The sequence below is a fragment of the Protopterus annectens genome, chromosome 11.part0 (assembly GCF_019279795.1).
Source record: "Protopterus annectens isolate FY-2018-M chromosome 11.part0, PAN1.0, whole genome shotgun sequence".
Lineage (NCBI taxonomy): Eukaryota > Metazoa > Chordata > Ceratodontiformes > Protopteridae > Protopterus > Protopterus annectens.
In genome coordinates, this window is record NC_056745.1 from 1,378,360,915 (window position 1) to 1,378,388,205 (window position 27,291).

Sequence of the window (27,291 nt, forward strand, 5' to 3'; positions counted from 1 at the left end):
TCCTTTGGGGGGAGGGGTAAAGTTAGCACTGATATCTGTTCGCCAGTATATTTACAATATCTGTTGGCTCGGTATAGGAGATACCATTGTGCAGCAGCTCAGAGCAAATCTGGGCATTGCCATGGAGATTGTTTACATAACTATAGAAGGCCTTGTGATTGTCTTTACTATCTGCTGCAATTCTGTTTTCATAGCTAGCTTTAGAGGATTTGATGAGGGATCTCAACCTTTTGCTGAGGCTGATAAGGGAGTCTTTCCAGTCTTGGGACTTCACCTTATTCTGCATCAGTTTCCTCCTTCTGTTGTAGAGTTTGTTTATGGCAGGGGACCACCAGATTGGCTTCCTTTTTTTTAGAGGAGAGCATCTTAGTTCTATTGGGTATGGTGAGATCCATGCATTTGTGTACATGTTTGTACAGTGCATTGGTGTATGATATGGCGGTCATGCAACTATTCTCCATTTGCATGAGTGTCGTGAAGTTAGCCACCTCTGTTTTTAGGAGCCCAAAGTTAGCTTTGGAGAATTTTTACATGGTGGTTACCTTTGTTGGGGGGTGGGAGGGTGTGGATTTCCAAGGTGATTAGCTTGTGATCAGATCTAACCAGGGCGGAGTTGACTACTGGTGTGGAGCAACTGTCGCCCATGTTAGTAATGATCAGGTCAAGGATGTTGCTACCTCTAGTGGGGGTAAAAGAGTTGGTCCAGGGCACTGGAATTAATGAATTCCAGAAAGCATTGGGCAAGTGTATTGGTACATGCGTAGTTTTCCCAGTTAATGGAGGGGTAATTGAAGTCACCCAGTATGAGTGTTAGGTTGGACCCTAATATTCTCCAGGGTGCTTAGGAATGTGGAGTGTGAATCTTGGGACATGGCTGGAGACCTATAGCAGGCTACGACCTGAATTGCTGTCTTACCCAATGTTAGCTGCCTCTTAAGTATCTCAGATGTATTATGTTGGGCTAACAGTCTGGAGGTGTGCGCATCTTTTATGAATATGGAAACACCACCGCCTTTGGAGCTTCGGTCCAAGTTCTGGGGCTGAAAGGTGTGGAATGAGTTGTAGCCTGGTAGTGCAGGAGTGCTTTCTGCTGCCTTGAACCAGGTTTCTGTTACAGCACAAATGTCGATGTTCTCCATTTTAAGGAGTACTTCGAGCGAGTGCATTTTGAGATTTAGATTTCTAGCATTGAGCAGCATGACCCTCAAATTGCATTTGTTTGTAGCTGTTACAGTGGTAATTTGGTCTTTGGAACAACACCTAAAAAAGGCACTATAAGAGCCTTGGCCAGTATCTGGAACCCTAGGGGTGACAGATACAGGCCATCTCTGGCAAAGCATCGAGATCTGTCAATCATGTCATCCCAGGCAGAAAGATACTGGATCCCCTTAGAATGACACCAGAAACTTAGCCAGTTGTTGAAATCAATCATTTTCTGCTTGTACTGTGGTATCATTCTGGGTGATGGTAATATGCTGCTCAGGGCTAAGGTCATACCCGCCTGGCCTACATAATCCGAGAGCTCCTCCATGTCTCTTTTCATGTAGTCCAGGGTGATATGTCTCAGGTCATTCACACCCACATGTACAATGACAGTCATATTTGTACCTGCTGTTGAGGGACCTGAGTGTGTGCGTTATGTGGTGGATCCTGGCGCCTGACAGCCAGGTGACTGTTACTTTCTCCTTATTCAAACTAGTGAGTTGGACATCGGTGTGACTCACTATTGAGTCACCTATGACTAGTGTGTTGGGCATGCTGTTTTGCCTCAGGGGCTTTGGTTGAGTGGCACACTGTTTAGGAGAGTTATGTGTCTCGTGATTAGTGTTGTGCTGTGGTAGTTGAGTGCGTTTCTGCCTTGGAGGTCTCTGCTGTTTGGTTAGATTTTAATTGAGAGCCTCTGTGAAGGTGGGTGTGTGGTTTGTGTTTTTATCTGAAGGCAGTGCTGGTGTGTGTTCTGGAGGGCTATGTGTTCCATGTGGTGTGGTGCAAGTGTGGACCTTTTCCTCTTGACCAGCTATTCCGGTCTTGGCTGGAAAGTGCATGGCTTCCAATTTGGATATACAAGTGCATCTCTCACAAGTCTGAGTGTTGACAGGTAAGAGGAGAGGGTTGTCAGTGTACATGAGGCAGTTGCTACATTGCCTTAGGATGCCCAAGTTCACCAGGTTAATAGGAGAAAGCACAGGGAAATTACCTTTAGACATGCCTGGAGGGGCGGGCATTAATAATAAATACTATATCTGTTTCCTTAAAGAACATTTAGTGCTGGTAGCACTTTTGTGTGCTACAATAATTGCTACAAGAAGTCTGGTAAAGTGCTAAACTAACAAGCTAGTAAAAGTGCAGGAGAGGAGAGAACTACCAGATCTAAGGGAAAATTTGAAGAACAGACTTTGGCACTGCTCAGAAGCTTACAAACAGTCCTTAATACAGCAAATCTGTATCTGGACTAGATTAGTTACAGGAAAGGTGGGAAACAAGCGTGGATGTGGGCTTTTAAACCAGAAAGTTGAAAGAGATGGAGAAACTGCCCAAATGGTCAAACTACAATTTCTGGGCCAAAAAAACACTCCTCTTGTGGTAGATGGGCTACCTAGTGCTTACCACTCCCACTGATAAGCTAGAAGGCTACCTTCCAACACAGAAAGGCTTGGGGGGCTCAGAAGCTTACCAACAGTCCTGGATGCAGCAGCTCTGTATCTGGACTAGACTAGTTACAGGAAAGGTGGGAAACAAGCGCAAATACGGGCTTTTAAACCAGAAAGTTGAAAAAGATGGAAACAACTGCCCAAACGGCCAATAAGTTACAATTTCTGGGCCAGGAACCACCCCTCTTGTGATAGGCTACCTATTACTTACCACCCCCACTGGCAAGCTATAAGGCTTCCCTCCAACACAGAAAGGCTTGGGGGTTCAGAAGCTTACACAAAGTCCTGCATACAGCAAATCTGTACCTGGACTAGGCTAGTTACAGGAAAGGCAGGAAACAAGCACAAACGCAGTCTTTTAAACCAGAAAGTTGAAAGAGATGGAAGACTACCCAAACGGCCAATAAACTACATAGGTTCATACTAGGCTATCTGCCCTAGGGCATTTATAAGCCTAGCCAGAGTGTGTTTGGCTTTCGCCACCCATTTTAAATTAATTTTGCTATGCCCTTTTTCGAGGTTAGTATACTGTGCCTCTGTCTAACAGTGACACAGAAGTGATACCCGGGGTAAACCTACGATCTCCCATCCACTCATCAAGATTCCTCTTGAAGCGGGTCAATGAGGGACTCTGCCTAACCTGGACTGGGATTTTATTCCAGAGTGAAGGGAGCCTCTGGGTTATGAATCTGTCCCTCCAGCATGTCCTATTTATTTCAGTGCTGAGGTTCAAGTCTCGAGCGCATAGCTCGATGGGATTTGGATTTTCTGAGGTGCAGCATGTCCATTAATTCTGAGTTGGACATGGCTTTATACGTCAGGCACAGATCGCCTCTGAGCAGGCGGTATGCCACTGAGTAGAGCTGGAGTTTCTTTAACCGGGCAGCATATGGCATCTGTATGAGCCCTTTGATCCTCTTGGTGAGGTACTTTTGGGGTCTTTCGAGTTGCTGCAGGTGTCTGGTAAGGTACATCCCAAAAGGGCATTGTACTCAATTATGGGCCTGATGAGGGATGAGTAAAGAGGCACGATGACCTCCCTGATCTAGATGTGAATCCCTTCATGATTAGGTGGGCTATATAAAATGTTTTTCTAACCACTTTGGCCACGTGGTTGTCAAATGAGAGATTGCTATCAACTTGGGTCCCCAGGTCCCTAATTACTTCTTCTGTACTTAATGGATTACCACCTATGTGGTAATTTGTGGGCACTTTGTTTTTGCCAAAGGAGATGACTATACACTTTTTGGCATTTAGCTTGAGGCCATGGCTCTGGCACCAGTTGTCTGTTTCTATGAGGCCCTTTTGGAGGATGCTTGTGTCAGCTGGAGAGTCGATTATGGAGCCCAGTTTGCAGTCATCTGCGAACTTGGTCAGCCACAGTCCTTCCGTGTTTGCCTGTACCTCCGAGAAATATATACCGAACAAGAGAGGTCCCAGGACTGAGCCTTGTGGAATGCCACTTGTAACTGGTTTGGAGTATGACATGGCTCCAGCAATTCTAACCATGTGGGTTCTGTCCTTGAGCCAGTTTGCAACCCATCTAGTGACATAGGGGTTTATATTTAAGCTGGTGAGCTTATCTATAATGCCCGAGTGGGGTATTGTATCGAAGGCTTTTGCGAGGTCCAGGTAGGCTGTGTGGACCACCTTCCCCTGGTCAATGGCCTTGGTGACTGTTTCAAAGAAATCGACCAGATTTAAGAGGCAGGATCTGCCCTTAACAAAGCTGAACTGGGTAGAATCCAATGTCTGTAGGTCCCCAATATCTTTATTTATGAGGTCCATGATTATCCTTTCCATAGCTTTGCAGACCAAGCTAGTCAGGCTTATGGGGCAATAGTTTCCAGGATCTGTTGAGGCACCACCTTTGTGGAGAGGGACCACTGTTGCTGTACGCCACTCTTTGGGTACATATCCTGTAGTAAGGCTAAGATTGAACAGTAGTTTTATGTTTGGGTTTAGCTCTTCTTGGAGTTCATGTAGGACGCAGCCCGGGACACTGTCTGGTCCCATTGATGCTGTGTTTTATACTTTGGAGAGGGCGGCTCTTACCTGAGCATCTGAGATGTCAGGGGGGCAGCACTCTGCTGGGATAGATATTCACCCTTTTGGTGGGGGGGGGGGGAGAAGTTTGCGCTGAACCTGTCAGCTAGGATGTTGGCAATGTCTGTGGGTTCAGTGTATTTTTTGTCATTTTAGACTAATTCTGAGCATATCTGGGAATTCCCACCCAGGTTCCTAACATAACTAAAGAAAGCCTTGTGATTATCCTTAGTGTCCTGTGCAATTTTTCTCTCGAAGCTGGCCTTAGACGATTTTATGAGTGCCCATAGTTTTTTGCTAATACTGATCAGAGATGCCTTCCCTTTTTGGGATCTTGCTCTATCATGTAGTAGCTTCCTCCTTCTATTGTATAGTTTGTTTATGGCTGGGGTCCACCAGACAGGGCATCTGCCTTTGGAGGATTGGGTCTTGGTTTTATTTGGGATTGCATGATCCATGCATTCCTGAAGGTGTTCATAGAATGCGTTTATAAAGTATTCTGCGGTCTGGGCTGTATTCTCCACAGGCCCAGGGGCTTTGAAGGATTCCACCTTCGTTTTGAGGAATGTGAAATTTGCTTTAGAGAAGTTTTTCACTGTGGTTTTCTGGGCAGGGGGTGGGGTCGGGATGTGAATATCCAGTGAGATTAGTTTATGGTCTGATCTTACCAGTGAGGGATACACTTCTGGTCTGGAGCATAGAGTCCCCATGTTGGTGATGATCAGGTCCAGTATGTTTTCCCCTCTTGTGGGAGTGGTAACAAGTTGTTCCATAGCATTTGAGTTTATAAATTCTAGGAACCTTTGGGCTAGTGTGTTGGAGCTAGAGTAATGCTCCCAGTCTATGTCTGGGTAGTTGAAGTCGCCCGATATAATGGTGTTTGGAGAGACCTTCATATTTTCCAGTGTTCCCAGGAAGGCTGAGTGGGGTTCCTGGGTTTGGGAGGGTGGTCTGTAGCAGGCTATAAACTGGAAGGCAGTTTTACCCACTGTTAGTTGCACATGGATAGTCTCTGATGCTTCATGCTGTGCCACCAACCTGGAGGTGTGGGTATCTTTGACGAATATTGATACTCCCCTCCTTTTGTGGTTTGGTCCAAGTTTTGGGGCCGAAAAGCATGGTATGAGATATAACCTGGTAGTGCTGGGGTGCTCTCTGGAGCCTTGAACCAGGTTTCTGTTACTGCACAGATATCGATGTTCTCCATGCTAAGGAGAGTTTTGAGTGCATCTTGAGGTTTAGACTTCTGGCATTGAGTAGCATTACTCCTAGCTTTTTATCCCTTGTGATACCTATGTGGGTGGGTTTCTCCTTTGGACCTTGCCTAAAATAGGCACTATGGGGGTAGCAAGAGCCTTTGCCAATATCCAAAAGCCCAGGGGTGACAGGTGCAAGCCATCCCTAGCGAAGCATCATGGCTTGTCGAGCATGTCATCCCAGGCTGACAGGCATTGGATCCCCTTTGAATGACACCAATACTTAAGCCAATTGTTGAAATTGATCATCTTGCCTTCATATTGTGGCATCATTCTTGGTGAGGGTAAGATGCTACTCAAGGTCAGGGTCATACCGGCCTGGGCTACATGCTCTGAGAGCTCCTCTATGTCTCTTTTCATGTAGTCCAGGGAGGTACGTCTCAGGTCATTCACACCAGAATGGACAATGACTGAGTCATATTTGTACTTGCCTTGGAGTGACCTGAGTGCTTGTGTTATGTGGCGGATCCTAGCGCCCGACAGGCAGCTCACCGTGACCTTCTCCTTGATCAGCCTGGTGAGCGGGACGTCAGTGTGCCTGACGATAGAGTCACCTATTACAAGTGTATCAGGTGTGTTGTTTAGCCTTAAGGGCTGTGACTGTTCGGCACACTGGCTTTGTGAGCTATGTGTTGCACGTGTTTTGTTTTGGGGTAGCGGTTGCTTGGATGTCTGCTTTGGTGGTCTCTGCTGCTTAGGCAGATTTTTATTTAGAGCCTCCGTGTATGTTTTTGTGTGTTTATGTGTTTGGTTTGCTGTCGTGGTAGGTCTATGTGAGACTGGAATTGTAGTAAGTGTGATTTCCTTCTCCTCCTGACTGGTTACGCCAGTACTGAGTTGAGAGAGCTTAGCCTCCAGTTTGACTATATGGTTGCATCTCTCACATGTGTTGGAATTTGTTGGGAGGAGGAGAGGGTTGTCTGTGTACATGAGGCAGTTGTAACATTGCCTCAAGATTCCCAGATTCACCAGCTGGACCGGAGAGGAGATTGACAACTGACCTTTGGACATGCTAGAATAGTATTGGGAATTCCTTTATAATTGAAAAAAAGGGCCAATGGGGAACAAGGTACTCAAGGGGAGTTTGTGAGGGTGTAGTACTTTTAATTTTTTAGTGCTGACTTAGTGAGCAAGTGCCAGGTAACTTAAATGCAAAAACGACAAACAGTAACTTTCTCTCAAGTGAAACAAGTACAGTAAGCAATGCAGATATCACTAGGGATCCACAGAAGAGCTGAAAAGCTGCGTTTAGGTGGAATTAGCATTTCAGGGAAATAACAAGCAAACAAACAACAAGCATACAAGGAAAGCTAGATTCAGCAGGCCTGGATCTAGTCTATGCTACAGCAAACAAGGTGTACCAATTTCAGTAAGAAGCAGTTCAAATATGTAGGCACTATAAGCCTTTAACCAGAAATTCCCAGCTCAGAAGGGCAGAGTCCAGCCTCTCCTCCCACAAGAGTGCAGACCACGAACCCTCTTAATGTAAAAAAACTGGCCTGAAGCCCAAGTGCTTAAGCCAGAATTAATACACTTTTAGAATAACGGACACTGAGCCCTCAATCAGCAGTTCCCAACTTAGAAGGATGTAAGCTACCTGTTCTGCCACTACAGTGCAGACCACAAACCTTCTTAATGTAAAACAACTGGTCTGAAGCCCAAGTGCTTAAACTAAAAGGCTTAGAATGAGTTACACCAAGCAGTAATAAATAAAATTGAGTACTTTGAAGATGACGCAAAAGCAAAATAAAGTAGGAAGAAACACAAATACAGTAAAAGCAGATAATTTTTTTTTTTGTAAGTGGAAAGAGAGAAAGGAGTAGCAGAAACTAAGCCCAAATGGTCAAACTACAATTTCTGGGCCAAAAAAACACTCCTCTTGTGGTAGATGGGCTACCTAGTGCTTACCACTCCCACTGATAAGCTAGAAGGCTACCTTCCAACACAGAAAGGCTTGGGGGGCTCAGAAGCTTACCAACAGTCCTGGATGCAGCAGCTCTGTATCTGGACTAGACTAGTTACAGAAAAGGTGGGAAATAAGCGCAAATACAGGCTTTTAAACCAGAAAGTTGAAAAAGATGGAAACAACTGCCCAAACGGCCAATAAGCTGCAATTTCTGGGCCAGGAACCACCCCTCTTGTGATAGGCTACCTATTACTTACCACCCCCAATGGCAAGCTATAAGGCTTCCCTCCAACACAGAAAGGCTTGGGGGCTCAGAAGCTTACACACAGTCCTGCATACAGCAAATCTGTACCTGGACTAGGCTAGTTACAGGAAAGGCAGGAAACAAGCGCAAACGCAGTCTTTTAAACCAGAAAGTTGAAAGAGATGGAAGACTACCCAAACGGCCAATAAACTACATAGGTTCATACTAGGCTATCTGCCCTAGGGCATTTATAAGCCTAGACAGAGTGTGTTTGGCTTTTGCCACCCATTTTAAATTAATTTTGCTATGCCCTTTTTCGAGGTTAGTATACTGTGCCTCTGTCTAACAGCGACACAGAAGTGATACCCGGGGTAAACCTACGATCTCCCATCCACTCATCAAGATTCCTCTTGAAGAGGGTCAATGAGGGACTCTGCCTAACCTGGACTGGGATTTTATTCCAGAGTGAAGGGAGCCTCTGGGTTATGAATCTGTCCCTCCAGCATGTCCTATTTATTTCAGTGCTGAGGTTCAAGTCTCTCGAGCGTAGCTCGATGGGATTTGGATTTTCTGAGGTGCAGCATGTCCATTAATTCTGAGTTGGACATGGCTTTATACGCCAGGCACAGATCGCCTCTGAGCAGGCGGTATGCCACTGAGTAGAGCTGGAGTTTCTTTAACCGGGCAGCATATGGCATCTGTATGTGCCCTTTGATCCTCTTGGTGAGGTACTTTGGGGTCTTTCGAGTTGCTGCAGGTGTCTGGTAAGGTACATCCCAAAAGGGCATTGTACTCAATTATGGGCCTGATGAGGGATGAGTAAAGAGGCACGATGACCTCCCTGATCTAGATGTGAATCCCTTCATGATTAGGTGGGCTATATAAAATGTTTTTCTAACCACTTTGGCCACGTGGTTGTCAAATGAGAGATTGCTATCAACTTGGGTCCCCAGGTCCCTAATTACTTCTTCTGTACTTAATGGATTACCACCTATGTGGTAATTTGTGGGCACTTTGTTTTTGCCAAAGGGATGACTATACACTTTTGGCATTTAGCTTGAGGCCATGGCTCTGGCACCAGTTGTCTGTTTCTATGAGGCCCTTTTGGAGGATGCTTGTGTCAGCTGGAGAGTCGATTATGGAGCCCAGTTTGCAGTCATCTGCGAACTTGGTCAGCCACAGTCCTTCCGTGTTTGCCTGTACCTCCGAGAAATATATACCGAACAAGAGAGGTCCCAGGACTGAGCCTTGTGGGATGCCACTTGTAACTGGTTTGGAGTATGACATGGCTCCAGCAATTCTAACCATGTGGGTTCTGTCCTTGAGCCAGTTTGCAACCCATCTAGTGACATAGGGTTTATATTTAAGCTGGTGAGCTTATCTATAATGCCAGTGGGGTATTGTATCGAAGGCTTTTGCGAGGTCCAGGTAGGCTGTGTGGACCACCTTCCCCTGGTCAATGGCCTTGGTGACTGTTTCAAAGAAATCGACCAGGTTTAAGAGGCAGGATCTGCCCTTAACAAAGCTGAACTGGGTAGAATCCAATGTCTGTAGGTCCCCAATATCTTTATTTATGAGGTCCATGATTATCCTTTCCATAGCTTTGCAGACCAAGCTAGTCAGGCTTATGGGGCAATAGTTTCCAGGATCTGTTGAGGCACCACCTTTGTGGAGAGGGACCACTGTTGCTGTACGCCACTCTTTGGGTACATATCCTGTAGTAAGGCTAAGATTGAACAGTAGTTTTATGTTTGGGTTTAGCTCTTCTTGGAGTTCATGTAGACGCAGCCGGGACACTGTCTGGTCCCATTGATGCTGTGTTTTATACTTTGGAGAGGGCGGCTCTTACCTGAGCATCTGAGATGTCAGGGGGGCAGCACTCTGCTGGGATAGATATTCACCCTTTTGGTGGGGGGAGAAGTTTGCGCTGAACCTGTCAGCTAGGATGTTGGCAATGTCTGTGGGTTCAGTGTATTTTTTGTCATTTTAGACTAATTCTGAGCATATCTGGGAATTCCCACCCAGGTTCCTAACATAACTAAAGAAAGCCTTGTGATTATCCTTAGTGTCCTGTGCAATTTTTCTCTCGAAGCTGGCCTTAGACGATTTTATGAGTGCCCGTAGTTTTTTGCTAATACTGATCAGAGATGCCTTCCCTTTTTGGGATTTTGCTCTATCATGTAGTAGCTTCCTCCTTCTATTGTATAGTTTGTTTATGGCTGGGGTCCACCAGACAGGACATCTGCCTTTGGAGGATTGGGTCTTGGTTTTATTTGGGATTGCATGATCCATGCATTCCTGAAGGTGTTCATAGAATGCGTTTATAAAGGATTCTGCGGTCTGGGCTGTATTCTCCACAGGCCCAGGGGCTTTGAAGGATTCCACCTTGGTTTTGAGGAATGTGAAATTTGCTTTAGAGAAGTTTTTCACTGTAGTTTTCTGGGCAGGGGGTGGGGTCGGGATGTGAATATCCAGTGAGATTAGTTTATGGTCTGATCTTACCAGTGAGGGATACACTTCTGGTCTGGAGCATAGAGTCCCCATGTTGGTGATGATCAGGTCCAGTATGTTTTCCCCTCTTGTGGGAGTGGTAACAAGTTGTTCCATAGCATTTGAGTTTATAAATTCTAGGAACCTTTGGGCTAGTGTGTTGGAGCTAGAGTAATGCTCCCAGTCTATGTCTGGGTAGTTGAAGTCGCCCGATATAATGGTGTTTGGAGAGACCTTCATATTTTCCAGTGTTCTCAGGAAAGCTGAGTGGGGTTCCTGGGTTTGGGAGGGTGGTCTGTAGCAGGCTATAAACTGGAAGGCAGTTTACCCACTGTTAGTTGCACATGGATAGTCTCTGATGCTTCACTCTGTGCCACCAACCTGGAGGTGTGGGTATCTTTGATTTAATATTGATACTCCCCTCCTTTTGTGGTTTGGTCCAAGTTTTGGGGCCGAAAAGCATGGTATGAGATATAACCTGGTAGTGCTGGGGTGCTCTCTGGAGCCTTGAACCAGGTTTCTGTTACTGCACAGATATCGATGTTCTCCATGCTAAGGAGAGTTTTGAGTGCGTGCATCTTGAGGTTTAGACTTCTGGCATTGAGTAGCATTACTCTTAGCTTTTTATCCCTTGTGATACCTATGGAGGTGGGTTTCTCCTTTGAACCTTGCCTAAAATAGGCACTATGGGGGTAGCAAGAGCCTTTGCCAATATCCAAAAGCCCAGGGGTGACAGGTGCAAGCCATCCCTAGCGAAGCATCATGGCTTGTCGAGCATGTCATCCCAGGCTGACAGGCATTGGATCCCCTTTGAATGACACCAATACTTAAGCCAATTGTTGAAATTGATCATCTTGCCTTCATATTGTGGCATCATTCTTGGTGAGGGTAAGATGCTACTCAAGGTCAGGGTCATACGGCCTGGGCTACATGCTCTGAGAGCTCCTCTATGTCTCTTTTCATGTAGTCCAGGGAGTGCGTCTCAGGTCATTCACACCAGAATGGACAATGACTGAGTCATATTTGTACTTGCCTTGGAGTGACCTGAGTGCTTGTGTTATGTGGCGGATCCTAGCGCCCGACAGGCAGCTCACCGTGACCTTCTCCTTGATCAGCCTGGTGAGCGGGACGTCAGTGTGCCTGACGATAGAGTCACCTATTACAAGTGTATCAGGTGTGTTGTTTAGCCTTAAGGGCTGTGACTGTTCGGCACACTGGCTTTGTGAGCTATGTGTTGCACGTGTTTTGTTTTGGGGTAGCGGTTGCTTGGATGTCTGCTTTGGTGGTCTCTGCTGCTTAGGCAGATTTTTATTTAGAGCCTCCGTGTATGTTTTTGTGTGTTTATGTGTTTGGTTTGCTGTCGTGGTAGGTCTATGTGAGACTGGAATTGTAGTAAGTGTGGTTTCCTTCTCCTCCTGACTGGTTACGCCAGTACTGAGTTGAGAGAGCTTAGCCTCCAGTTTGACTATATGGTTGCATCTCTCACATGTGTTGGAATTTGTTGGGAGGAGGAGAGGGTTGTCTGTGTACATGAGGCAGTTGTAACATTGCCTCAAGATTCCCAGATTCACCAGCTGGACCGGAGAGGAGATTGACAACTGACCTTTGGACATGCTAGAATAGTATTGGGAATTCCTTTATAATTGAAAAAAGGGCCAATGGGGAGCAAGGTACTCAAGGGAGTTTGTGAGGGTGTAGTACTTTTAATTTTTAGTGCTGACTTAGTGAGCAAGTGCCAGGTAACTTAAATGCAAAAACGACAAACAGTAACTTTCTTTCAAGTGAAACAAGTACAGTAAGCAATGTAGATATCACTAGGGATCCACAGAAGCGCTGAAAAGCGCGTTTTAGGTGGAATTAGCATTTCAGGGAAATAACAAGCAAACAAACAACAAGTTATACAAACAAAGCTAGATTCAGCAGGCCTGGATCTAGTCTATGCTACAGCAAACAAGGTGTACCAATTTCAGTAAGAAGCAGTTCAAATATGCAGGCACTATAAGCCTTTAACCAGAAATTCCCAGCTCAGAAGGGCAGAGTCCAGCTTCTCCTCCCACAAGAGTGTAGACCACGAACCCTCTTAATGTAAAATAACTGGCCTGAAGCCCAAGTGCTTAAGCCAGAATTAATACACTTTTAGAATAACAGACACTAAGCCCTCAATCAGCAGTTCCCAACTTAGAAGGATGTAAGCTACCTGTCCTGCCACTACAGTGCAGACCACAAACCTTCTTAATGTAAAACAACTGGTCTGAAGCCCAAGTGCTTAAACTAAAAGGCTTAGAATGAGTTACACCAAGCAGTAATAAATAAAATTGAGTACTTTTAAGATGACGCAAAAGCAAAATAAAGTAGGAAGAAACACAAATACAGTAAAAGCAGATATTTATTTTTTTTTTTAAGTGGAAAGAGAGAAAGGAAAGAAAGAAAGGAGTAGCAGAAACTAAGCTGATTGGCCTTCTCAAATGTTCTCCCTGTATTGGGTAGAATGAGGTAATGACACTAGACTGGGAGGAGGGTCCCAAATCAAATTTGCACTAGGGGCGGGCAACTGCAAAGCCACCCACTATAAAAACACTATACCAACAGGGAGGGAGGGTAGGAAACAAACTGCAGAAATGTTTCTCACAGCTGAAAAGCAGCAGTGAGCCTTTAAATGAAAGTTTTAAACAGCTAAAGGAGCCACTAGAAAAAAGAGTTTAACTGTGACAAGTTATCAGAAACAAACAACCCAACAGATGCTTAATAAAAGTGGACAATTTCCAGTTAATACCTCACACAGTGAAACTAACTAGTAAAATACACAGTACACAAAGTACTATAAATAACAAAGAAATAAAGAACAAAATAAACAAAAAACAGGATACTTAATGTTATATATTATAGCTCCGAGTTTCCTCAGTGTCCTTCCTTCAATAAGCTCAGTGTGAAATGGCAGAACACTCTCACAACTGAACTTCTTAGGTAACAGAAAGTTGAAACCTGAGACAGCTTTTAAGAAAGAATTTCTGGGACAGAAACTACTCCTCTTGTGGTATAGGATACCGAGTGCTTACCACTCCCACTGATAAACTAGAAGTCTACCCTCCAACACAGAAAGGCTAGGGGGGGCTCAGAAGCTTACCAACAGTCCTGGATACAGCAACTCTGTATCTGGACTAGACCAGTTACGGGAAAAGGTGGGAAACAAGTGCAAATTCGGGCTTTTAAACCAGAAAGTTGAAAGAGATGGAAAAACTGCCCAAATGGCCAATAAACTACAATTTCTGGGCCAAAACCCACTCCTCTTGTGGTAGATAAGCTACCTAGTGCTTACCACTCCCACTGATAAGCTAAAAGGCTTCCCTCCAACCCAGAAAGGCTTGAGGGGCTCAGAAGTTTGCCAACAGTCCTGGATACAGCAAGTCTGTATCTGGACTAAGCTAGTTACAGGAAAGACAGCGAACAAGCTTAGAATTTTTTTTTTTTTGAGGGAGGGAACAGAGCAGGATTAAGAGGCTACAGGGCATGTCCTTCCCAAATGCTCTCTTTGTACACAGTGGATACAGCTGAAGAGATGGGACTTGTAGGAGTACCTGAAATCAGAATATCAACAGAATAAGACATTCAGTTCACAAATAAAAATGTGTCACAGCGATACAGAACGTCACACAAATCGCTTATCCACACACCAGAAGTCAGCTATAATCCTTGACATGGGAAGAACAAACCACTATCTGCAACTGTAATTCACGATAAAAAGATTTTAATGCAAACAACGTTAAGCGCTTTCACTCACTAACTGTGAGCTTCTTCAGAACGTTGAAACAGCTAATACAGAATGTTTAAATATTCATTGTTGGCGCCTAAAACCATGTCAGCTTCTTAAAGCTGAAGTGCCCTCATAAAAACTTTTTTAGGCGCCAACAATGAATATTTAAACATTCTGTATCAGCTGTTTCAACGTTCTGAAGAAGCTCACAGTTAGTGAGTGAAAGTGCTTAATGTTGTTTGCATTAAAATCTTTTTATCATGAATTACAGTTGCAGATAGTGGTTTGTTCTTCCCATGTCAAGGATTATAGCTGACTTCTGGTGTGTGGATAAGCGATCTGTGTGATGTTCTGTATCGCTGTGAAATCAGAATATGATCACACTCACTCAGTTGACTGAGCAAATGAGATGGGCACAGAAGGAGTATCCAAATACAAATTTACAAGAGGGGCGGGCAATTTCAAAGCCACCAACATTAACACCAAAACAAGAACAGGGAGGAGGGGTGGGGAACTAATTGTAGAGACGCAGAGACCAAAAATGTCAATTCAATTAATATTCAGTGAAAAAATAAATAAAATGCAGTACTATATGAAAAAGTGCAGATAAAAAGAGTACTTAAATTTGCTTATACGTCCAGTTGACTGCAGGTAGATCTTCAAAATACCCCAATTATAATTTCCTCAAGAAATATATCAGAATGAAAATCAGATGATGATTTAAACGGCTTTACGATACTGATTAGTCATCACTCGCAGCCTCTTTGAAGTATTATACTTTATACTATTACCGTCCTAAGCAAACACTTGTACAATACGTTAAATAAATGGGCAGCAATGTCCATGTATCATCCCTCATTCAGGAAGTTGGTGAAAACAAACAAACTGTGGAATCTATGGAAATCTACAAATAATGAAAACTTCCATAATTCTTTTTTTTTTTCACTAAAAAGAGATGTAACCTTAAAATTAAAATGCAGGCTCCTCTTACCTTTGAAGTAGTCTAATTTAATGCCTTCCCAATCTAAACTTATTTGCAAAGTCATAAAATGACATATTTTGAAAGTAACAAAAGCAGTAGTTCATCTAGAAAAATGCAGAACATAACTCTAAAAAAATTTAAAACAATAATCAGCAATCCAGCATAATTTTTAAAACAAATACAAGCCCAGACCCATATCATCTTAATACAGTTGTTGACAGTGCTAACAACTAAACTCCAAACTGTACCTGTATCAGTCCTCCCTCTTTTTACTTAGCATTTCTATAAATTGCAGTGCAAACCCGTGACAAACCACTTATTCATATATTTCACCCATATGTCACCTCTGCAACAGTTTCTTCACAAATGAAATACTTCCTAAACATCCATCTCCACAAAATACCCTCCCTTCAATCCCACAGGATATTAGACCGATCTCAGTTTGATGGTACTTAATAAATATATTTGAAAACTTTAATATATACATAACTTCACACATACCTAAAAGTATGGGTAATGCACAGCACAGGTTTGGAAATGAGCATGACAAACAGCCATCCATACAATTAAAGATGAAAGCCATTCAGCTATGGCGAAAAGCATGGCAAAAGAAGCCCCTCCTATTGGTATAACAGAGCTGAAAGTGTTAACCATCTCTTCTTAAAAAAAATTGAAGTGATAGGTCTTGGCCAAAGTACCATTGATTTGAAAGCTACATAACCAATAGGACTTTTTAACGTATTTACTAACAATTGTGACACAGAGGAAAAAAAAAAAACTTCTACCTCTGGGGCTTCTTAAGGGTCTATGCTGGGGCCAACATTATTCGCTCTCTTCATAAATGACAATACCTCTACAATTCACCCTAATAACATAATTGTCCATGCTGATGACACTGTTACCTATAGTTCTGGTTATAACTCATCCTCCACCACCCCTCCCCCCCAAAAAAAAAAAAAAAATCTGCAGACTAAGTTTTCCCAACCGTATCTGTTGCTTTCTATCCACCTGTTATCCATACACCTTTCTAAAACTGAAGCAATGTTTATTGGAACATCTCAAAAACATGCAAACCCCTATTCATTTTGGCACCAGACAGGTCTAAAATCACAAAACAAAATTATGCATACCTTGGACTCTCTCTTGACCCTTCCCCCAATATGTAAATATCACACTGATAAAATAACTAACAAAGTAAAAATGCAACTAAATGCAACGTATGCCATTACTAACAATGTTACTCCTCAAACTAGAAATGATCTGTTCATAATGTATTTATACCCAGATTACAGTATGCTCTCCCCCTTATAACCTTACATTCCCTCAGAATTTCCATACTACTCAAACCTAGGCAGACTATGTAATTTCATTAACTTTTCTTCCAGATTCAGCACCACTGAGTAAGCCTTCAATAGGTAAAGTGGTTACATTTACTGCTCTCTTCACCATCTTATTACCCACTATAATCTTTAAACTAAGTTATGACAGCTACCACTTTACCTTTATAAAGAAACTCTTTATAATATCCTCACCTTACCTACTAAGGACTCAAAATAACTGTAAACCAATATGTATGTATACCTTTAAGAACCTTTCTAGGGGCTTGCACAAGTGTATAAACACTGAGCATGTGCGAGCCTGACTGCCATTTTGTAGTAAGCTGTTGAAATGTAAGCATGCATGTCTGTGTCGTGTGTCAGTTAATCAGTTTGTTTGTATTTTGTACTGCTGCTATCCATCCTGATGTGTTTCTGTGTAATAAAGCATTTGAACGAACTACTCTGCCTGTTTGTCTTCAATGGTAAACCAAGACGAGGGACAATAACAATACCCTAGCACTTCAAAGAGCCACTTTTGCCTAGCAAATAGGGAAAAAGGTTTCTCCAAAACTGTTACAGCATACTGAATCTCTTTACATTCAAAGTTTAGAAAAATTACAAAGTACTGATTTCCTAAATGGCACATATGATGCAACTCTTTCAGGGAGACAGGCTTATTCTTTCTACTACCACCAGGCAATCTCTCCAACGCTGCTCCAGAAATTTGCCTCAATGTTTGTAAATATGTAAATCGTAGAAAACAGTAGACACCAGTCGTACACTAGGCTGAGTACTAGACAGATCAATAATCTTATAATAGAGAAGAGTTAGACTTTGATATGTTTCTAGCCATCTGTAAGTTCACACACAATGCCTTGATTGCACTTTGATATGGTAAACTTTTCCTGTATGCAAATGTTGTGTACTACATCTGAACATAAAATACAAATTATTATGTTGAGTTTTGTATGTCTGCATTCCTTGTGCCTTGGACCGTTTTCAGCTCTGACCCAAAAATGTTCTAGAAAGGCACCTGGTTATCAAATAATCAGTGCCTCAACTGGTACTGCAGATGCCTTTCTAGAACATTTTTGGGAAATTGTTGACAGCAGCCTGTAAAATGTGCTCTTGACACTTGAAGGTCTGCCTGTCATATATCAGGCTATTTATTGTGGTGTACTGCTATGGTCTACTATGTGTGCATTTGGTGTTGATGGCAGATAATGTCAGTGCCTTTTGCAGATGTGCTCTTGCTATCTCCAGATCTGTCTCTGATATGATTGCTATGATGGCTACGTAATGTTTGGTACTCATATCTGTGGTGGTGGACAACTAAACAGTCTGTCACCATGTCCCAGGGCAATATCACTGTGAAGGTCTGTATGCCTACAGAAAGTAGGAAAACACACTGGGATGGCTAGTGGGCAAAATGTTATGGGATGTAAGTGTTAAGGCATAGTTTAATCAGATTTGGGCAATACTGTTACTCTATCTGTGCTATTTTGCCTTTACATGGCTGCATAGATGTTTTTTCTGAATCAAGACCAATTATATTGATGCATGATACATGGTGCTTACAGGAAGGCAGAGTCCACACAATAAATGCAGCAGCAAACATCTGGGTGGGAATGACGGTAAAGTCAGAATGAGTGCTTAGATTATTAAACATGATGATGTATTAGTGGTCATGAATTTACGATCTTTCTATACAAATTTGTCAGCATAACATAATTCATAACACAATCTTCTTTATACAGAAACACGTATACCCTTGATCTTTCTGAATCATTTCAGAATTTCAATTAAGGCATGATTATTTCTTGTCAAAAAGCCTGGTAATCTTTAACTGGTGTCTGTTGGTATTTGTTGTGTATGTGAAAGATTCTGCACCTTCGTGTGGAGTCAGGGTCTGGAGAACTCCATGAAAAATATTTTATTACAATGTAATGGCTTTTTGTGGATTTAGATGACTTGCTTAGATGTGTGGAGACCAATGTATTTCCACTTCCTGAAGTAATTTATTTGTTATGTGGGAATGGTTGTCAATCATCAACCCCATATATATATATAAATTTGGGACCCTCTCTGATGATCTCAGTGATCACTCTCTAACGTACACTATCAAGGATAAAGTTGAAAATCTCTGCCTGACCACACACAAACTTATCAGGAACAACAAGAATTTCAACCCCCATTATTTTCCAAAATGAACTCAAGTCGATTAATTGGTCAGTCCTTAAACAACTTCCACTGGAAGATGCTGTAAAATACTTCAACACCAAATTCCATTCTTAACTCCCATGCTCCTGAGCGTAATATTCGAACTAAAAATAATACTGCACCATGGCTTTCTATAGAAATCAAGTCTAAAATCAAACTGAGAAAGTATGGAATAACTGGCGCACATCTAAATCCCCTAAAGATCAACTTAAATTTCACCAACTCAGAAATGATGCCAAAAATCCATTGTGATAGATAAAAAAAAATACTTCCTAAACCTTCAGCATAAACACCAAAATAATCCACAAAAATTCTGGGCTGGTATAAATCGACTACTCCACCCTGTACAATCTACCACTCCTGTTCCCTTTAACTCCGGTCAAAAGCCACCTGAAGACATTGCCAATGCCTTTAATAATTTTTTCACCAAAACTATCCAGACCCTAGCTAGCCAACTCACTCCCACTAACCCCCTCTCTTCCTCAGTCACAGACACCTCTAATCCTCTCTTTCACTTTCAACCTGTCCCTACCGTTCTATCTGTTCACTACTCAAAAAGCTAAAACCCACCACCCTGTCTGCAGACAATCTCCCTGCCGAGTATCTTCAAATAGCTGCAGACGCAGTTGCTTATCCCATCTCGATACTGACCAATAGGACCCTGTCAGAATGTTCCATCCCCTCAATATGCAAAATAGCCCATGTTATTCCTCTCCACAAAGGTGGTTGCTCAACTGAATTATCTAACTATAGACCTATAGCCATTCTCTCTACCCTAGCCAGAATAATGGAGAAATGCATACATAAGCAACTCATTCACTATCTCACAATGAACAACCTACTGGCCAATTCTCAGCATGGGTTCAGGCCACATCATAGTACCACAACCACCCTCCTTTCCTTTACCAACACTATTAACCTAAACCGGAATTCTAATTTGCTCTCCTCAGCCCTCTTTCTAGACCTGTCAAAGGCTTTTGATATGGTCAACCATCAATTACTAATCCACTCTCTAAAAGGCATATCCCTGGACAAACATGCTATTCAATGGTTTACATCCTGAGTGGAAGAAAACAAGCAGTTCTATTGCAGGACAAACTGTCTGGACTGTTACCTCTCACCCTTGGAGTCCCTCAGGGCTCCATCTTAGGTCCCCTGCTTTATTTCATCTTCATTATTAACCTTCATGCAGCCATCCCAGAAGCCAGCTGCATCCAATATGCAGATGACTCCACTCTTATCTGTTCAGCCTCCTCCCCATCAGACCTTCAAAACTTAACCCAAACTACATTTAATACAATTGAAACCTGGTTAGCTAATAAATGCTTGCTCTTAAACCCTAACAAAACTAAATTACTACTTTTCACCCCTGCCAGTTGCTCTACTCCTCTCACTTTCTCCATATCATCCAACAATAGCAACTCTATTCTCCCAGACATCAGCACTAAGCTATTAGGGGTTATAGTTGACAGCAATCTCAAATCTGGCTTGCATGTAAATAAAACCATCAAAGCTGTTAATCAAAAGCTGGGCTCGCTATACAGAAATAAACCTTTTCTAACCCCACTACACCCAGTACCACTATAGCCCACTCTCATCTACTTTCTAGCTTGCTATATGCTTCCCCTATACTCTCTAACTTGAATAAGACTGAAATTAATAAACTCACCTTTAGTTACAACCATATAGCCAGATTTGCTACCAACTCTACACACAGGACCCATCACTGTCAAAACCTTGAGCTTCGAGGGTGGTTAGAGTTCCCTAACCTACTTCAGTTCAACCAGCTCATAGTTGCACACAAAATTCTCACCCAGAAAAAACTCCCGTTCTTAGAAACAGTATAAAACCCTACTGTCACCCGAGGCCACTCTGCTCATCTAGCAAACTGATAGTCCAAACACTAAGAGCTAGTAACTGGGCTGGAGACTCACTATTTACCAACTAAGTTGGCAAAACCTGGAACTTACTCCCCGCCAACCTTACACTTGAACCCTCTCTCAATCTCTTTAAAAAAGGCCTTAAACAATACTTTAAAAACCACTGGCTCTGCCCCTGCACTAATCCAGATTAATCTCCATAGATACCCTGTCAATTTTATTCTCTTAACTAATGCATATTTTTGCCAATATCTGTAGGATACTAAATATTTAACTATGTAAAAAAATGCAATATTGCAAACTGTACATTCCATAGCACTGTTTTAAGTATGTACTCTTTACTCTAGTGTCATAACTTATGAAAAACTGTTAAATTCTTATGTTTTTTTCCTAAGTGAAGATAATTCCTACACTGTCTTAGTTAACAGACTCCTGAATAATGTATCACCTCTGTAGTTGCTATTCTTCTTATACTCTGCTATGCTTATTACTGTTTTTGTTTGTATCTGTGATTTGGAGCTTTTCTCCCTGGGCCTCCGCTGTAAATGGACATGTATCCAGTTGGACTATCCCGGTTAACAAATGTAAAATAAAATAAAATAATAAATAAATTATGACTCAGCCTTGGGGAGGTTCCAAGTATTTAATTTACTTGTGTCGATCATGTTTTGGGTCACGTCATATTATGCTTTGTACAATAACTTTTGCGGGGTGAATACAGTAGCTGTCACATGTTACGGATGCGGTAGTACGATATATTTGATACTCTTTTTCAGTACATTTCATGTGATCTATAACATCCATCTAAGCCACCACCAACTCAGGAAGATGGTACCTTACTTAATCTTACCACAAGATCTAATCCTGCACTACACTGAGTTTTGGAACATGAATACCAGCATCTGGTATGGGGATAGAACCCACAGCCTTTTAATTTGCCCAGCTTTGTTAGCAAGTGTGCTAATTGCTGAATAACTGACACTGCCAACTCATCTAACACTAAGCAGGGATACTATTTTTTTTTCCACACATCTTTATTAAATTTACACATATGACAAAGGCGATCTTAAACATTTATATAAATGGAAAACATACAAAATTATATCACTTTAGTTGCAAGCAGTTCACATCACAGACACCATTGAAACAACTGTAGTTGTAGACATTATACATCACTTATAAACCATCCAGTCATTGTCAGTTAAGCATTATATAGCTCATTCAAATCCTGCCTCTTAAACCTCATTCCTGCTCTGCATATATTGTTCCCAACAATTCCCATTTTTTCCTACATAGTTTGCTCCTTCCCTTTTCTAAAGATCCCAATTCCAGATGTTTTATCTCTGTCACTATATTCACTATTTCTAGTAAAGTTGGTCTACACTTTGATTTCCATTTTCTAGTAATTGCTTTTTTGGCAGCCACCATAATTAGAAATGGCAAGGCTTTACTATATCTAGGTAATTCCGATTCTGTAGCATAAATCAAAAAAATAATCTCCCCGGTCAGTCCAATCTGCTTACCCAATATCTCCAACAGAGCAGTACACAGGGAATCCCAAACGTCTGCCAGCTCATCACACTTACAAAAAATAAGTTCCCAGCTACCTCTTTCTTGCCTGTCACACCTCCAACAGTTGCTATCCACCCGAGGAAAAATTCTTGGGGTATAAAAATACCTATGTAAATACTTCAGGCAAAAATCCTAAATCTTCTAGACTTTGTTGCATATTTGGAAGATATACATATATCCCCATTGTCTCTTTGTGAATTGCTTATCCAATCTCTCTTCCCAATCCTTTCTAGGTTCCTCTGATTGTTATAATTATCATGCAATATTTTATATACTTTACTAATTATTCCTTTTTTAACGGCAGCTTCTGTTCTAGATTCTATTAAAAACTCTACCAGTGCTGGTCTTTCATTTAGGAGTCCTCTATTTCTTTCTGTTTGCCTATTAGGGTTGCCACCTTTTCAGATGCCCAAAGTGGGACATTTTTGGTACAAACGTCAGATTTTGCAGGCCGAAACATACCCACGGCCAGTACAAAGGACAGAACTTCACTTTTTTGCCTAAATAAAAGCTTATTCTTGTAGCAGTTTAGTTGCTTATTCTGTTTCTTATAACATGTAGGTGTTTCAGATACAGAATAACTGTTTTATGCGACTATTACATAAAATATAGGAAATAATTTTGCCCTAAAATCTCAGGACATTTGGCATTTTTACAATTGTTTGCAGGACACAACTGCCCAAAGAGGGACGTCCCTCCCAAAGTGGGACAGGTGCTGACCCTATTGCCTGTACTCTGATATCAATTTACAGAAGAGAATCAGGAACACGTTCTGGGTTTTATAATTATCTCAGAACTACAACACATAGAAGCTGTGCAGTTAAGCCCACACTGATATATATTGCTTATCTGCAGCGATCTAAAACTGAATATGAGAAATAAACTCTACAAACTCAGGCATCTAGTTGAGTGTAATATGTGTCATATATATGCAATAAAACAAGACACGGCATTCATTGTGGTACATTAACAATACACCTCAAGCATGAGATGCACTTAAGTACTGTTAAATATAATATTCGCAATGCAATACATCATCCTCAAGTGCATTACTGCTTTTATAAAAATGCATTTTAATATATAACAAAGTGAGAAAAACATGGACAAGATTTGCTCTGAAAAGTTAAAACAATATGCCTTTTATCAACATTTACTTCCTCTTTAATTGAAAATACTAAGAACATTAACTATTCTGATTAGTTAGCTGGTTATTTGAGAATATGAAATCATAATAAATAAACATAACACATATTTTTACTTGCAAACTAATGTACTACTTTGTACCAGCACAGCTATTTAATGATAATGTATTAAAATATTAAACTCTTACTACTTTCTGGGCAAAAGCATGGATTTAACTCTCACCTACAAACATTCATATGCAGTGTTAAGTACTTGAAAATGGTACCAAGAACTTTTTCTAAGTTTGATTAAAGGTATATATTGCTGGGCATCTTATGGTCCCTGTGACTACTTGCCTCTTATGTTCCTAAGCAACACAATTGTTTTTGCAACACTGAATAAGACATATGAGCAATCTGTATGCTTTTCTTGTGGGTGTCTACATCCTTTCTCTTTTGATTGACATATTAGTATTCATTCTGTTTTGTTCATCCAGTTTTATTCTTTATTTTTCCACTTACAGGATATGAAATTATGTCTGTAAACTACAAAGATCTAAAAGTTAAAGTTCCATAGCCAGAATGTTGCTATCCTATGACACCATAAATGCAACACCAAATGTCTTTATTTGACTCTCGTGTTTAAATTATATAACCTCTAAGCCCAGCAAAACATTTTTTAATTAAAAGACAAAGAGAGTCAAGATTATTCTCTGTCTAAAGAGAAACTATAGAAATAAAATGAGAAATGCATATCTTTTTTGGATGTGTTTACATGTATAAGCATGTAATGCCCAATACAATGTTTGGTAAGTATATATTACCTGAGGTTGTTTAAGGTTTAGGGGCCAAATATATTTAATGCAGTAAATGCAAATGCAGCACTGTGCTGAATTGTCACTCTGTGTTCCCAGAAAGTAAAGGTTTGATTGCCTTAGCCTCCTTTTGCCTACTGCACAACTTGGAGCAAGTAATTTAACCAGACACTGCTCCTGGGTCCACCCTAAAATGAGACTTGAATCTAGCAGGTTTATCTGGTTTACAGATAAAATGATTTCTGTTGCATGAATGAAATATTTGTACACCCTGCAATGAGGTTCAAAAACTGGAATAACTGTTCCTTAAGTTCATAGGTAGCCTCAAGAATGTTTTGATTGACTGAAGCACTTCTGTTTTTTTTTTTTTTTTTGTTTTTTTTACCTATTTTATGCTTTTCATAGTATTTGCTCCAAATCATAAGATGCTGAAAAAGATTCAGGAATTTCACTTGCTTATTTCTCAACATATTTTCCTGATTCTCAAGTTGCCTAGAGGACATATAAATGGCGATTCCAGAGAGTTTGTGGTGGTTGGAACATATGCCACAAGATGCTTAGTTGTAATGGAATACTATAATTTACTTCTCACATATGCTTTGTCATCATGCCCTTACAATGATCATTCAGTCTCTGATACCTGCTTTTATCGATGGGGTATGGGGGTGGGGGTTGTCTTAGCCTCTCCCAGCACTTGCAAGAAAGACAAACCAATCAGGACAGCACTCGATCAAACAACACACACTCACGCATGGCACACATACCTAAAAAAAAAACATTTAGAGGATTACAAATTTACCTACAACATGCCTGTGATGTGGAAGAAAACCAGAGCACCCCCCCCCCCCCAAAAAAAAAAGCACATGTGGACACAGGGAGGGTGTGAATGCACTACACGAAGAAAGAAAGTATAATAAATTCAGATGTTAAACTTAAAATAATTCTGAACATTGTAATGATAATAATAAACAGACAGGATACTAAAAATACTGGATTGTGATGTCAAGAGCTGGACTTATTCTGTGCTCTGTGTACTGTTAACGTGCATAGTGAGGTTGAATTTACATAACTGGGAATATAGCCTCCATTTGGATGGTCCCTGTTTCTCTGTTGGCTCTTCTTCATTCCGTGGTGCTTGTACCCTTCATTTCAGTGGTAAAATGTTTGCACATAAATTAATGCAGCTGCTAGTCTTTTTTATCATGGAAAAAATAATGTGACGTAGAAAGATCTCATTCTTTAAGATTCTTAATAAAATATTTCACATAGGAATGCAAAGGGAGTTCTGTATTTTAGAGGAAAACAGAACAACCTGTAGTGAAACTTTTGTTTTGTATTGTATTTTAGTTCTATCCTGTGGAGATACAAAACTTACAGGGTCACAGAAAACTGTCTGCAAAAATAAAAAGGTACTGAAGTTAAACGAAGCTAAGGCTAATTGGAGAGCTTGTTTTGCTTTGTGGAGGCTTACAACCTTTCCTCACATTGTACAGTGACATTTATCTGACAATGCTTGGAACTGCCCCTACCAGCAAATTCTGATACTATCAAGAGCTTATCGTAGATGGCACTCGTGAGGAGGAAAAAAATACATATTAGAAAACTTCCAAAAGAACACTTGCTACCCTTGGGGAATAGCAACATGTTTCTTATTTTCAACACTTACCTTGAGAGTAGAAAGGAGAGATGACAGCAGACATGTCAGGAAAATATGAGTAGGTGGAGCGTGTGAAAAGGGGTATGCAAACCAAGCACTTCAGGGATTAAAAAAGAAAGCCAATGAGACAGGAGCAGGAAGTCAGTGTTTGAAAAGGTGAGAGTAAGTGCAATGGCACCATCTCCTGGCCATTATCTATAACTGCAACTTGTTGTGGCTACAACATAAATTCCCTGGCTGAACAATTTCCTTATGAAAATAAGAATACTGTTTTTCAAACCTTCTTCAGATATGCATATTTCGAGTGTTATGAATATTAAGTAATAGCTATGATTTATACACATGAATATTTAAAAGTAATTATGCATAAGAACACAGCCAAGCAGTGGAGTCGTTATGTAAAACGTAATGAGCACAGGTGTCATACAAGTAAGTACATAACAACTCAGGTCATCCCTGAAAACAGGCTGTGCCTAGAGAGATTAACTTGGTCAACAAAAGTAAATAAATCAAACTAGCTCTTATCCCTCAAATTTCAGATGCTTCACCTGAAGATTATTATTATATATACATCTTTGTTCAGGTTAGCTGCAGTGAAAAAAGACCACTTAGAGAAAGTACACAGGGAAGAATGTTTCATAAAACAATATGCAGTTTTAAACATGACAAGTAACAAAAGTAAACAGCTAAAATAATCCATTCCTGTAATGTTACAGCTAATACCATAGATAGACTGGTACAAATGTCAAAACAAGTCATGAGTAGGTCCATATAATGATACATCTCGTTATCACGGAAGTGTTTACATTTATTATTGCACATCATAGTAAGAAGTAGAAATACAGAACATTATTACAGAGGTTACCAAAGTGGAAATTACTAATATGGTAACAAATCTGGGAAACATATGGTTGTAAATAGTAGCCAGCATCCAAATGTGAACGTTGCTAACACTGATACAATAACATTTTTTGAACAAGTTGATATCTGGGTGTGTCGACATTTCTAAATAGAAACAACATAGTTTGTATGCAGCAACACACCCCTCCCCTACTAACAATGTGAGAGGCTATGCTCCCCTCTCCACACCCCTTCTAATTATATATACAGTAACTTCATGATCAGACAGTACTGGGAAAAGGGGGGGGGTATATTTCCCAACCCTGGAAATTGTGGAGTCTCACAAACCTGTCAGACATCTGTTTTGTTAACCAAAGTGTATAGACAAAACAGATTAAGATAATATAGAAACTCACAAATAAAATCTGAACTAATACATGAAAATACAGATAAAACTCTGTCCTATATTTGACTATTGCAACCATATATAATATTTGCAGTGATCCAGTTTAGAAGTAAAAAAAGTAGCTAGCTTCCACTT

The 27,291-nt window shown here is 41.1% G+C and overlaps 1 protein-coding gene across 2 annotated transcripts in view; it reads right to left on the reverse strand.

The window, feature by feature from the left end:
• MEST overlaps positions 1–26,007 on the reverse strand; it is a 425,711-nt gene extending 399,704 nt beyond the window's left edge. For both annotated transcript variants that reach the window (XM_044088671.1, XM_044088670.1), the window contains exon 1: positions 25,920–26,007. The gene's annotated coding sequence lies outside the window, so the exon portion shown is untranslated. The remainder of the gene's footprint in view (positions 1–25,919) is intronic.
• Positions 26,008–27,291: the final 1,284 nt, after the last annotated feature.